At 41.8% G+C, this 12061-nt stretch overlaps 1 protein-coding gene across 3 annotated transcripts in view; it reads right to left on the bottom strand.

The window, feature by feature from the left end:
* Positions 1–12061, bottom strand: part of PAK3 (p21 (RAC1) activated kinase 3) — a 320142-nt gene that overhangs the window by 248307 nt on the left and 59774 nt on the right. The window lies entirely within an intron of this gene.

The following is a 12061-nucleotide window of genomic DNA, read 5'->3' as shown; positions in this document are numbered from 1 at the left end:
ACACGAACCGCGGTCGACTACGTGGGAGTCCAGTGACATAGCCATTACGCTAACTGCTGGTCCCTGATGTACTGTTAAGTACAAAAATCAAGCTAGAAAGTCTATGTCACAACCCCATTCTAGTACAAATAGCAAAATTCCCTATAGATGTGCTATGTGCCTGTATATATTTGCATGTGCACCAAGACGCTGTGGGAGGATTCAAGGCTGTTAATATCACTTATTCTGCAAAGATGGACAAATAAAGGAGGTCGTTGCTTATTTTTCTTTCTATGCCTGTCCTTACTTCAGGGATGGCAGTAAATATGTGGAACATTTACAATGTCTAAAAATGTCTCATAATTAATTTTGTAAACTTTACATGGGGGGACCAGCAGTTGGCGTAATGGCTATGTCACTGGACTCCCATGTAGTCGACTGCGGTGGGAGTCCCGGAACCAGTGTGCGTGCACGCCCAAGATCCCAAGAGGAGAATGGAAGAGAAGGGATGGTGGTATGGCCATCCCCCCTGGGGAGTGATTTCTCACTTTCTGGCATGCGCCCTATAGCAAAAACCTCCCCAAAAGAAAAAAATAACTTTATATGGGACTTAGAAAACTGCTCCCTTCTACTGCTTCCCTGGTCTTCCTGTTTCCCTACCCCATATGTCTCCATTGAGGGATAATAAAACTTATTTATTGCTCAGAGACTCTTGCCTGCCTTGCTTCTAAATCATTTGCATTCCAGGAAGGTTTAGGGTGATGGAACAGGACATCCTTTAACTGAGATTCATTCTCATGCCCTTCCCAATGTATCTGGGAAACAGAATAACTACATGGGAAGTCAAACACAGCCTTATGCATAAGCCTCTTAGGTGTGAATAAGGCAGCTGTGTTTCAAAATCATGCCTTTATTTCAAAACATTAGGAAATTGGCCAGCCCTGTAGTCAAGAAGTCTGAACTACCTAAACAGCCTGCTCCCTGCTGCTGCCTCCCTCCCCTTTCACACCCTGCCCACCTCACAAAAATAACTCAAGTCAGAAAAACAGAAAAAAAAAAAAAACACCATTTTTTGAACATCCACTATGAGACAGACACTGGATTTATTCAGTCCCCAGTATCCCAAAGGCTGAGGATTTTCCCAGTGATTTCCAAAAACACTTTAAAGATGCTGATAAAGAGTGCAGAGAAGTTGGCTAGTACTTAAGAGTCCACACATAGTCACAAAGAGTAGAAATGGGAATGGCTTGGGGCTGGCAGGAAGCATAGTAGTTAGGGGTGCTGAACTCCCATATGGTCAACAGTGGTTTGAGTCTTGGACCTGGTGTCTTGCTTTCTCGCTTTCCCTCTCTCCCTCTCTCTCTGGTCAATTTTTTAAAAATAAATAAATAAATACAATTAAATAAAATCACTCCTTTAAAATAAAAAAAGAAATGGGAATGACTTGACCAGGATTTGATTTATCCTAAAGAACTTGAAGCTTCCGAGATTTATAACAGAACACCCAAAATACTCTGTTCTTCAGCATGCAAGTGAATGGCTCTCACACAACCCCAGGAAGTCCTCACTCATGGTACCAATTCCAGACATTGCCACGGCATTTTACATTTAGCAAAAACATTGCCTATATGTTTCTTTGTATTTTACTCACAAATATGAAGGGATGAGGTAGAGAGATTTCCCCAATTATATAAAGAAATAGGTTCAAGGAGGTTAGGTGATTTGCCCAAAGTCATAAAGCTAGGAAGTTCATAAGCCAGGACTGGAGCCCAGGTGGTAAATGAAGGAAGCTACTGTTTGTTCTTGCCGCACACTTTTTTTCTGTTCTGTTAATTATCTATGATGGGATTATGGGGATATAGTAATATTCAGTAGTATAAAACATGGCTTTTGTCACTTCCTCATCATGTGGTCTTGGACAAATCTGTCATCATTTCTGTACCTCAGTTTCCTCATCTATAAAAAGTAAATATTAGCAATGCCTGCCTCCTAGAGTAATTCTAAGGGGTCTGACATAAGATAACTCATGTAACATGTTAGCATAGCACTTGGCACACAGAAATAATCCAGTACGGTCACCACTTTGTATCTGCAGAGGATTGGTTCCAGGGCCTTCCCCTACACACTGTGGATACCAAAATCCACAGATGCTCAAGTCCCTTATTTAAAATAGTGTACTGGGACCAGCGGGTGGCATGGTGGTTAAGGCGCTGGACACTCCCACATGGCTCACCACGGTTCAAGTCCTGGACCTGGTGGCTTGCTTTCTCACTTCCCCCCTTTCTCTCTGTCTCTCTCTGGTCAAATTAAAATAAATGGATGAATAAATAAAATTAAATAAATAATTATTTTTAAAAATAAATAAAATAGTGTACTATTTGTATATAATCTACATATATCCTCTCTTTAAGTCATCACTAGATTACCTATAAGACCTAATACAAATAAATGCTACCCAAATAGTTGTTATACTGTTTTGCTTATTCATATTCTTTTTTATTGTTGTATTGTGATTTTAAACTTTTTAAAATATTTTCATCTACAGTTGGTTGACTCCATGGATGCAGAACCCATGGATACAGAGGGCCAACTGTACATGTAAACTATTTTATTTTAAAAAATAATTCTGATGTGTCTCTTGCCCACAAGTACAAATATAAAGAAGATATTTGTGAGGCTATGGAGTCTACCAAGGTTATTTTGCAATAGATGCTTTAATACAGAGCAAATTACTCATAATAATGAGGATCCCAAAGATGAAATATGAGATTACAAAGGAAGACTGTGAGTCTCAGAGGCCATAATTGGTCATAATTCCTTTCAGGTTGTCTGTTGCCCCTGGAGCCACCAGAAGGCTAAGCAACAACAGGTAGCTGCCACTGTGCTGTGTGTACACTCAGGTATGCCAAGCTGTGCCTGCTATGACAAGTGGCTTTTGCCAGCCCTGACCTGTACTCTGCCAGTGTCATCCTTTGGGGTTGTTGTCTTTCTAGCGGGTCAACGCCCTCACTCCCATAAACATATGTATCCATCAGAGATGCTTACTCCTAGTGTTCTAAAAAGCAAATGGGCGGAGAGTTAGTGCCACAGGGAAAACAGGGAGAGAAAGACCAAATTGGGAATGGGAGAGGTTTGGAATAGTGACAAGAGGAGTGACAGAATAAATGAGCTCTGCCTTCCACTGGATACAGCCAGCTTAAAGTGCTAATTATCTCAAAACTCGGGGACCACGGTTCCACAAGACAGTGAATGCATTAAATGCCACTGAGTTATCACTTTAAAATGATTAGTTTTCTGTCGTATTAATTTTATCTAAATGTACAAAAAAAAATCCCTCAGGATCTCACAGCACCATAGTACTGGGAAGAATTTTATCCTGTCCCAGCATTCAGGGAGCCTCTCACGGGCAACGAGTACCTATTTGTGTGCTTCCTGTAACCTGTTCTCTGTGCTGATGAGTCCTCTGTGTGTGTGTGTGTGTGTGTGTGTGTGTGTGTGTGTGTGTGTGAGAGAGAGAGAGAGAGAGAGAGAGAGAAAGAGAAAGAGAACAGAACTTTTCTCAAATTATAACACTTAGCCTTATTGAGCTCCCACACTATTGCCCACCTTCAATCCTCATTGCAGCCCCCACAGGTAGGAATTATTATCACACCCATGTTACAGATGATGGGAAACCCACAAGTTTCAAGGGTTGCTATAAAGTCAGCCAGCAAGTAAAGTGGACATGCTGCTGATGGCTGAGCTTGCTGCATAATGCCCTCTGCTTCTTGCACTGAACACCTACTCTCTCCCAGGTGCCTATTGGCTGCTAAGTAAATCTCATACTAAGAAGGATCTCCTTCTTTTTTCCTTACAGCAATCCTGTGGGTTACATAGCAGCATCAGCCTTATTTAAGAGTAAGGGAACTGAGACTTAGAGAGATAAAAGAAAGTAATTCATCCAAGGTTGCACAACTAGCAAAGAGGCGTAGACTTGGATTTGAACTATTCTACACATGGAAAAAACCCAATAAATACCTATCGAATGAATGTCTTCCATTTGTTGAACATTTGCTATGTTATCTCATTTAATACTCACAAGTCTATTAATTTAGTGCTATTATTGGCCCCATTTCATAGATGAGGAACCTAAACCTCAGAGGTGTTAGGTAACTTGCCCAAATTCACACAGCTATTAAGTGTTATAAAGCTAGAATACAAGCTCAGAGCTGACCATCTCCAGGGCCTTTCTCATTTTATTTTATTTTATTTTTAATTTATTTGCATTCATTCACTGTACATCATTACAGCATACAAAGTGAGATTTTCCATCTAGAGTACACTGTATATTGTCTCAATCAAGCACATCAACAAACATGTTATTGTCAACAAATAATTTTCCATTTCTTGTTTCCTGTATGTTTTGCTTTTTTCCCCCCATCCTTGATTCCCTATCTCTTACCCTCTGCCATCTCCCACTCTCTTCCCACACTGTCTCTGCTATCTATGTTTGCTTTCTATACTGTTTCCCCCCACACATTTTATTCAATTACTAAAGATCTTAATTAACCTAAATATTTTCATAGCAAACACAGCTGATATATACATTTCCATGAACCCAAGTCTAACTTTAGGCATCCTACAAAGTAACACCTAGCTGGGGCTATATATCTTACTGCAGTCATTGAATAGATATCTTTTTCAAAAAAAAAAAAAGTTTCAGAAAAAAAATCTTTCTCATTTTAAACAGAAGTTTAAAAAGTTTCAGAAAAAATATCTTACTCATTTTAAACAAAAGAATCCTAGGACTATACAAAGAACTCTTGTATAACCTTTATCCAGATTCACCAAAAGTTAGCATTTTGTTATTTTTGTCTTATCTCTGCCTCTCTAAATTTCTGTGTTTTTTTCTCCCCAATCCACTTGAGTTCAACGCAGATATTATGCCTTTTGCCCCTAAATATTTTAGTACATATTTCCTAAGAAAGAGGACATCCTTTTACATAATCACAGCAGATACCACATTCAGAGGTTTTTTGTTTGTTTGTTTTTGCCATAGGGCATGTGAGCTTGCTGGAGAGAGACAAAGAGGAGGAATTTGAGAAATCACCCCTTAGGGGAGATGGAACTGCACTCCTTATCCTCCATTCTCCTCTTGAGATTTTGGGCATGCATGCAAGAGCACCCAGCATGTGGGGCCAGCAGTTAGCGTAATGGCTATGTTGGACTCCCATGTAGTTGACAGCGGTTCATGTCCCGGACCCGGTGGCTTAAAACTCACGCCGGATGCGTGTGCGTGCGTGCCCAAGATCCAGAGAGGAGAATGGAGGAGAAGGGATTGCGGTGTGGCCATCCCCCCTGGGGGATGATTTCTCACTTTCTGTCTCTCCGTCTCTCTCTGTCTGGCGAGCGCATGTGCCCTATAGCAAAAACTTCTTCCCCAGCCAAAAAAAAAAAAAAAAAGAGCACCCAGCATGAGTTTCAAGCGACAGAGTCAGTCATATGGGAGCCCAGCACCTTAACTACCACACCAGAGATTTTAACACCGATAACATAATGTTATCTAGTATATAGACCATATTCCAATGTGGCCAATCATCTTAATGACGCTCTTTCCATCAATTTTGCTTTCCATCTGGGAAAGTTTTGTTTTTCTGTTTTTTAAGAAGGAAGACTTATTGAATTTTATTTATCATTTTTAAAAATTTTGCTAAAGGGCACATGCACTCACCAGGGAGAGAAGGAGAAAGAGAGAGACAGAGAAAGTGAGAAAGCAAGCTACCAGGTCCAGGACTCAAACCACAGTCAGCCATGTGGGAGTCCAGCATCTCAACCACCACGCTATCACTGGCCCCCACATCAGGGAAGCTTTTAAAAAGTACCAATGCTGGGGGCCAGACAGTGATGCAGTGGTGAAATGCAACATCCTGAGAGGATGAAACACATGAGAAGGTTCTGTATTTGCTCCAAAGATCTGAGTACATCAGGTGTATGTGTGCCCACAATCCAGGGCTGGCTAAGGCTGAGGGTAGATCACAGCATTAAGATTCTGTTAAGCAGGACCAGCAGAGAGCGTAATGGTTACATTGCTGGACTCCCACATAGTCTACCGCAGTTCCAGTCCCAGACCTGGTGGCTTAAAAGTCACACTAGGCATATGTGTGTGTGCCCAAAATCCTGAGAGGAGAATAGAGGAGAAGGGATCGTGGCGTGGCCATCCCCCTGGGGGTGATTTCTTGCTTTCTGTCTGTCTCTCTGGTTAGCATACATGCCCTATATCAAAAATCTCTCAATAAAAGGGAGGGGGTGGATTCTGTTAAGGGTATTCCCTCTCTCTTTCTCTCTCTCTCAGAAGAAAAATTACCAGAAAATTACAAGAAAAATTACCAATGCTATGGCCCTAAGCCCATACCCAATTAAGGCAGAATCTCTGAGTGAAGGGACTTTGTGTGTGGGTGTGTGTATGTATACGTAATATGTGTGTATATACAGATAGATAAATAGATAGATGAGTGTGTATATATTAAAAGCTCTCCAGGAAATTCTAGTATGGAGCCAGTGCTAAGAAGTACTGTGCTACAGGCTTCTCCTGTGAACTCTGTATATCATAGGGGTGGGAACTCTTGTCAGCAGGGTAAGCCCTGAGTGTAATTTGTCTAGACCCTATGTCTCCTTTAGTCTGAGTTCTGACATCACTAACTGCCCATGAGATTCCCTGTTTTTTTTCTCACTGCCTCTGATGCCACTTCTCTAATGAAAACAAAACATTCATTTGTTTCCATTCTGCTATTTCTCCTACAGTTGCTTAGCACAGTCCTTCTTTCGTTATGAAAAATGAGGCCTTGAAAATGGTATATGCTCTGTGTTGTGTTCTCCACAAAGCTAAGCCCAATGGGCTGGCTGCATCACCTAGAATAACAGAAGAGCAAGGGCAGATGGTGGGAAAAGAACCTCAGGGATATAGCAAATCAATTATCTCGAGGGCCAAATTTCTCTTTGGACTTGCCACAAAGTTTCTCTAGCATTTGACAATTGGTTTCTCATTACTAGACTGTTCTCAAATTATCTTGGCAAGGAAGGTAAGTTGCTGAGGTGAGCAGATGTAGCAAGCTGAGGCTGTACTGGACAAGAAGGTAATGTACAGATGGGGAGCTACTGAAACACCAGCCAGCTGATCCCAGAGCCAGCAGGCTTTTGCATTTCCTGAAAGAAATTGGGTCAATCTAATTGGTTAGCCTAACCGCTTCAATGTATGTGTTCTGTGTCCATTCGTTATCAGATGAAGGGGAAGCCTGGAAGGTCTTCAAGGAGGCGGAGGATATCTGACAAAGATTTTCAGTTGCTGATATTGTCTGCTGGGGGCAGAACTGTTTCCCATGCATCAACCCAGGATTGCTGCCATCACCCTCCACACACCCTCCTGCCCAAACATGTTTCACTGCTGCCAAGGCGAGCCAGCTTTCATTGAAAGAGGAACAGTTAGAAGAGATTGAATCCAGATGTGTGTGTGTGTGTGTGTGTGAATATATCTTGGAAGACAGGTGAAGGCAGAAAAAGGATCATTTGGCTTCAAAGTTGCTTCGCAAATGCCTGACAAAACAACCTGCTTTTAGTACATATTGCTATTCTTTAATATTTGAGAGAAGTGGCCTACTCAGATGGATTGCTTTAACAGATACATCTTTGCAGTTAGTCAGTGACGAAATATTTGTGAGCAGTTAGTGTCTTTCCTCTTCACTGAAACTCAATAATGTGCCAAATGAGATCATTCCCTCTGGCCCAGGACTCGAGAGCATTTTGAATTGTGTTCATCCTGATTAGGAACTAAAGAATACTCTAGTTATCACCAAAGTCCAAATGGAGGGCACTTGTATTCCTAGACAACCATTAGAAAATACTTTAATTAGGACCCACTGTGCACTGCCATTGCCATCTCTAATCATCTCTTTCATCAGAGAACTCCTTTTCTTCTTACAGACTTCTGTCCCTGCCAGTAAGACAGAATGTGCTTAAATTTATCAAGTATGTGTGAATTGCACATATCCCAAAATTTCTTACAAAAAGGCCAGCTTTAAGAAATGTTTTCATAGAATATATTTCACTAACTTAACTCAAGCTAACAATGAATTATCTTTCACATTAGAACTATAAAAAAATTTATCAAGTAATTCTCTGGTCACTTGATAAACAAATATGTTTGACCTTTTGAACTCTGTTCATCTGTACCCAGCATCATAGGTAATTCAAGGAGACTTCAAAAAGTTTGTGAATGGGCCAGCAGGTGGTGTGGTGGTTAAGGTGCTAAGACTCCTACACAGCTGACCACAGTTTGAATCCCTGAGCTGGTGGCTTGCTTTCCTACTTTCTCTCTCTCCTTTCTTTCTCTCTCTCCTGTCTCTCTCTGATGAGTGCATGTGCCCTAAAGCAAATTAAAAAATAATAATCAATAAAATTATGTGAATATTTTTTAAAGTTTATGAAAACATGGAATTAAACTACGAATTTATTTTGGTGCAAAATTTTAAAACCCATGTGAAGTTTTTCATAACACATATTTTCTATGAACTTTCTAAAGACCCTCTCATGGTGGAACTCAGACATACACTCAAATATCCTTCCTCTAAACCTGATTCTTATCCCCTTCAGTTCTTGTGCCACTGCCATAGTTAAGGTTCACTGGTTTTTTAACTCTTCTATTATTTCTCTGCTCCAAGCCATTCTCCAAATACGCATATCCCTTGCCCCAGATCCTCAGTTTGGCCTTCAAAGGTCTCCACAACCTAGTATCAAAGATTACCTCAGCTATTTCCAGCTCTATCCCCAATGCTACAATGAAAACAACTCATTTATTGTTCTTTATGAAGTAGAGTAGCCAGAAATGTTCATATTATTATCTCATTTATTCTTTCCCACAATCTGATGAGATATATTACTCTCATTTTACAGGTATGGAAATGAAAGCTAAGAGGTATTAAAAAAAACTAGCCGGCCTAAACATTTGCATGGAAGCTGTCCTGCATTTTTGTGCCTCCATGTTTTCCTTCATGATATTCTCTTCTTTGAAAACAAGCTCCTTCCTACTCTACCACCTCTGCCTGCCAAAACCCTGTCCTGTGCAAGTGGCATGTCCTCCACAAAGCCTTTCCTGATCTACAGTCAAAATTCACTCCTCATGTCCCCATGTTCTCACATGTTGCTTCTAGAACTTATACTACTTTAGTATTGTAGTTATGTGTACATATTTTCCCTCCTTCTATCCACCTCTACCTCATCTATATAGGAAACTGAGCTCACTACCGCTATGGCCCTGTAATACCAAAGTCAAAGAAGTGCCAATCAGGGATGCATTACCATAGATGTGCTAAAGGTAGGCAATGGAGTTGGTAATCTCTAAACTCCCTCTCAACTCACAGATTCTATGATCTGGAGGCAATTTCTCCCACAGCAGGAACTGCATCCTCCACAGCACCAAGCTGAGTAGCTGGCATATTTCTGGGGAATTGCTGAGCTGGCAAAACTACATTCTCTCTGATGCAGGCGTGGATTAACAAGAACTTGTGTCACCCTCCCTCCCTCTCTCTCTTTGTCTATCCATTACTGTCATACATGTTTGAAACTAACACTGCTCTGCAGGTGTGGTTCAAGAGCTACCATCCTTTTCACATTCCTTCTCTATGAAGACTATCCTTTGTGCTGTGTGAGTTGATGATCCACGTGCATACTAATGTCTGCCACATCCCCAGTGTGTTGCTTGGCAGTGTAAACCAGTGGTTTTCAAATATAATCATGCCTCGGAATCTCACAGTAGGCTTATTTAAGCACACATTGCTGAGCCCCACACCCAGGAGGTCCAGGGTAAGACCAGAGAGTTAGCACTTCTAGACCAGGTTTCCAAGTGCTGTTGATGCCACAGGTTCCTGGGCCACACTGAGAACTATTGCTGTAGACAATGGCTTTACTCACAAGGAGATGCCTTCTCTGACTTCTGCCCACTGAATCTGAGGGGCTGGTGCTGGTGGGGCAGGAGCAGGAGCAGGAGTGCTGCACTGAGAGCCTGAAGGCCAGGGTTCCAGCGCAGCTGCTGGCTCTAGAGAGCTGAGAGGCCTTGAGCAAACTTCAGCTCTACTCTGGGTCTGTAGTTTTCTCACAGGCACAAAACAGGGACAGTTGGTGATTGCTGCTCTGGGTATATTTATTGGAGCATTTAGAATTGGTCTGTTACTCTTTCCTTTAGCCCAGTCTTTCCAGTTGGGGTGGGTGTCAGATTTCCCCTCAGCACCTCCTCAAGCATCCAAATGCCTGCTCCTCTCAACCATCTAGCCAAGATGGAGCTCCCCCACTTGCTTGAGAGTCTCCTACTTCCATCCCTGTGTGTGGACTCAAAGAGCAAAGTTGGTGCCTCCCCTCTTAGAGACCTAAGTCTGCCTTTTCAGGGCGTGAGTAGACTGTCCATTTAAAAGGAACTTGAGAAAAATAAATAAATAAATAAATAAAAAAGGAACTTGTACACAGAGAAAAGGATACAGTGTTCAATAAACTACATGAGATACTCACAGTTAGTGTAATGGCTATGTCGCTGGACTCCCATGTAGTAGACCGCGGTTCAAGTCCCGGACCCAGTGGCTTAAAGCTCACGCCAGGCGCGTGTGCGTGTGTGCCCAGGATCCCAAGAGGAGAATGGAGGAGAAGGGATTGCGGCGTGGCCATCCCCCCTGGGGGGTGATTTCTCACTTTCTATCTCTCTGTCTCTCTCTGTCTGTCTGGCGAGAGCGCGTGCCCTCTAGCGGAAAAACCTCTTCAAAAAAAAAAAAAATCCCCAGGGTCAGCCTCTGGCTATATTGCTGGCTCTAATCACTTACTCTGTAAAACCTTAGTAAGTTACTTAACAGCCCTGAGCCTCACTTATCCCAACTTTAGAATGGGAAAAATAGCATAATTACGTCATGGAGTTGGTGTGGCAACTAAATGCATCCAAGGCATTTACTACACTATCTGTACATAGTAAGTGCTCAAAAACGGGTAACTACTGTTTCTAAAAAGAGGGTAATGGCCTTCTCCATTACGCTAAACAAGTAAGGAACCAGCAAAAACTATGGCCATAGGTCTCATACTCTTCATACCTCCCTACAATACATAATACCTTACACTTATGCAATACGTTACATATTTCAGAATAATATCCACTAAATCCTCTCATCCAATCTTTACAGCACTATAAAGATAAGGCAAGCATTTGTGTGGACTGGTCAAAATGTTTTTAAAAGACCATCACTATCTATTACCCTCCTTTGTTGTTGGCTGGCTCTCCCCATGTGTGGATTTTTTTTCTTTTTTTTTTAGATTTTTGCTGTAGGGAACATGAACTTGCCAGAAAGACAGAGATAGAAAGTGAGAAATCACCCCACCGCAGGGGGGATGGCCACACCGGAATCCCTTCTCCAGTCTCCTCTCGGGATCTTGGGCATGCCACTAGGTCCAGGATTCAAACCACGGTCCGCCATGAAGGAGTCCAGCAACAACCATTATACCATCTGCTGGTCCCCCATATGGATTTCTGCTTCTGCACAGTTGGTAGAGAGGAAGTGTCCTAAGCCACGGCTACCAACTAAGAAACCACCAGAAAACCCCACTGGTACCTGACCTGTCCTTTGCAGGTGTACATCAGGCCAGAGGACTGCTTCCCATGTGGCATCTATTGTCTGCATACTGTACGTGGCAAAGGAGACCAAGTATTTAGCACATGGCTGGGTCCCAAAGATCCAAACAATTCTAATTGAACAACTCAAGGACTTTTAATAATAACTATAAGCCACTGCAGAAAGATATTCAGGATTTTTCATTAGTTTCACTTAGTAGTCCAAAGAAAATCAGCTCATTTATTTACACTACCAATTACACTTCTCATGATTTTACACTTCACAAAATCAGGAAGATGCCACAAGCTGTTGTACCAGTGCCACACACAGTATCAATTATAGTCCAATGCTTGAGAGAGAAATATAACACAGGCGACAGAACCTTGTTATGGTGCTTAATAATGATGTGTTTACCCACAAAAAATTGGACAGGGATTCTAGACTTCAGTGATTTTACTTCCCCACTC

This window comes from Tupaia chinensis, unplaced genomic scaffold (genome assembly GCF_000334495.1).
Source record: "Tupaia chinensis unplaced genomic scaffold, TupChi_1.0 Scaffold144991_2, whole genome shotgun sequence".
Taxonomy (NCBI): domain Eukaryota; kingdom Metazoa; phylum Chordata; class Mammalia; order Scandentia; family Tupaiidae; genus Tupaia; species Tupaia belangeri.
This window is presented reverse-complemented; position numbering and strand designations above follow the sequence as displayed.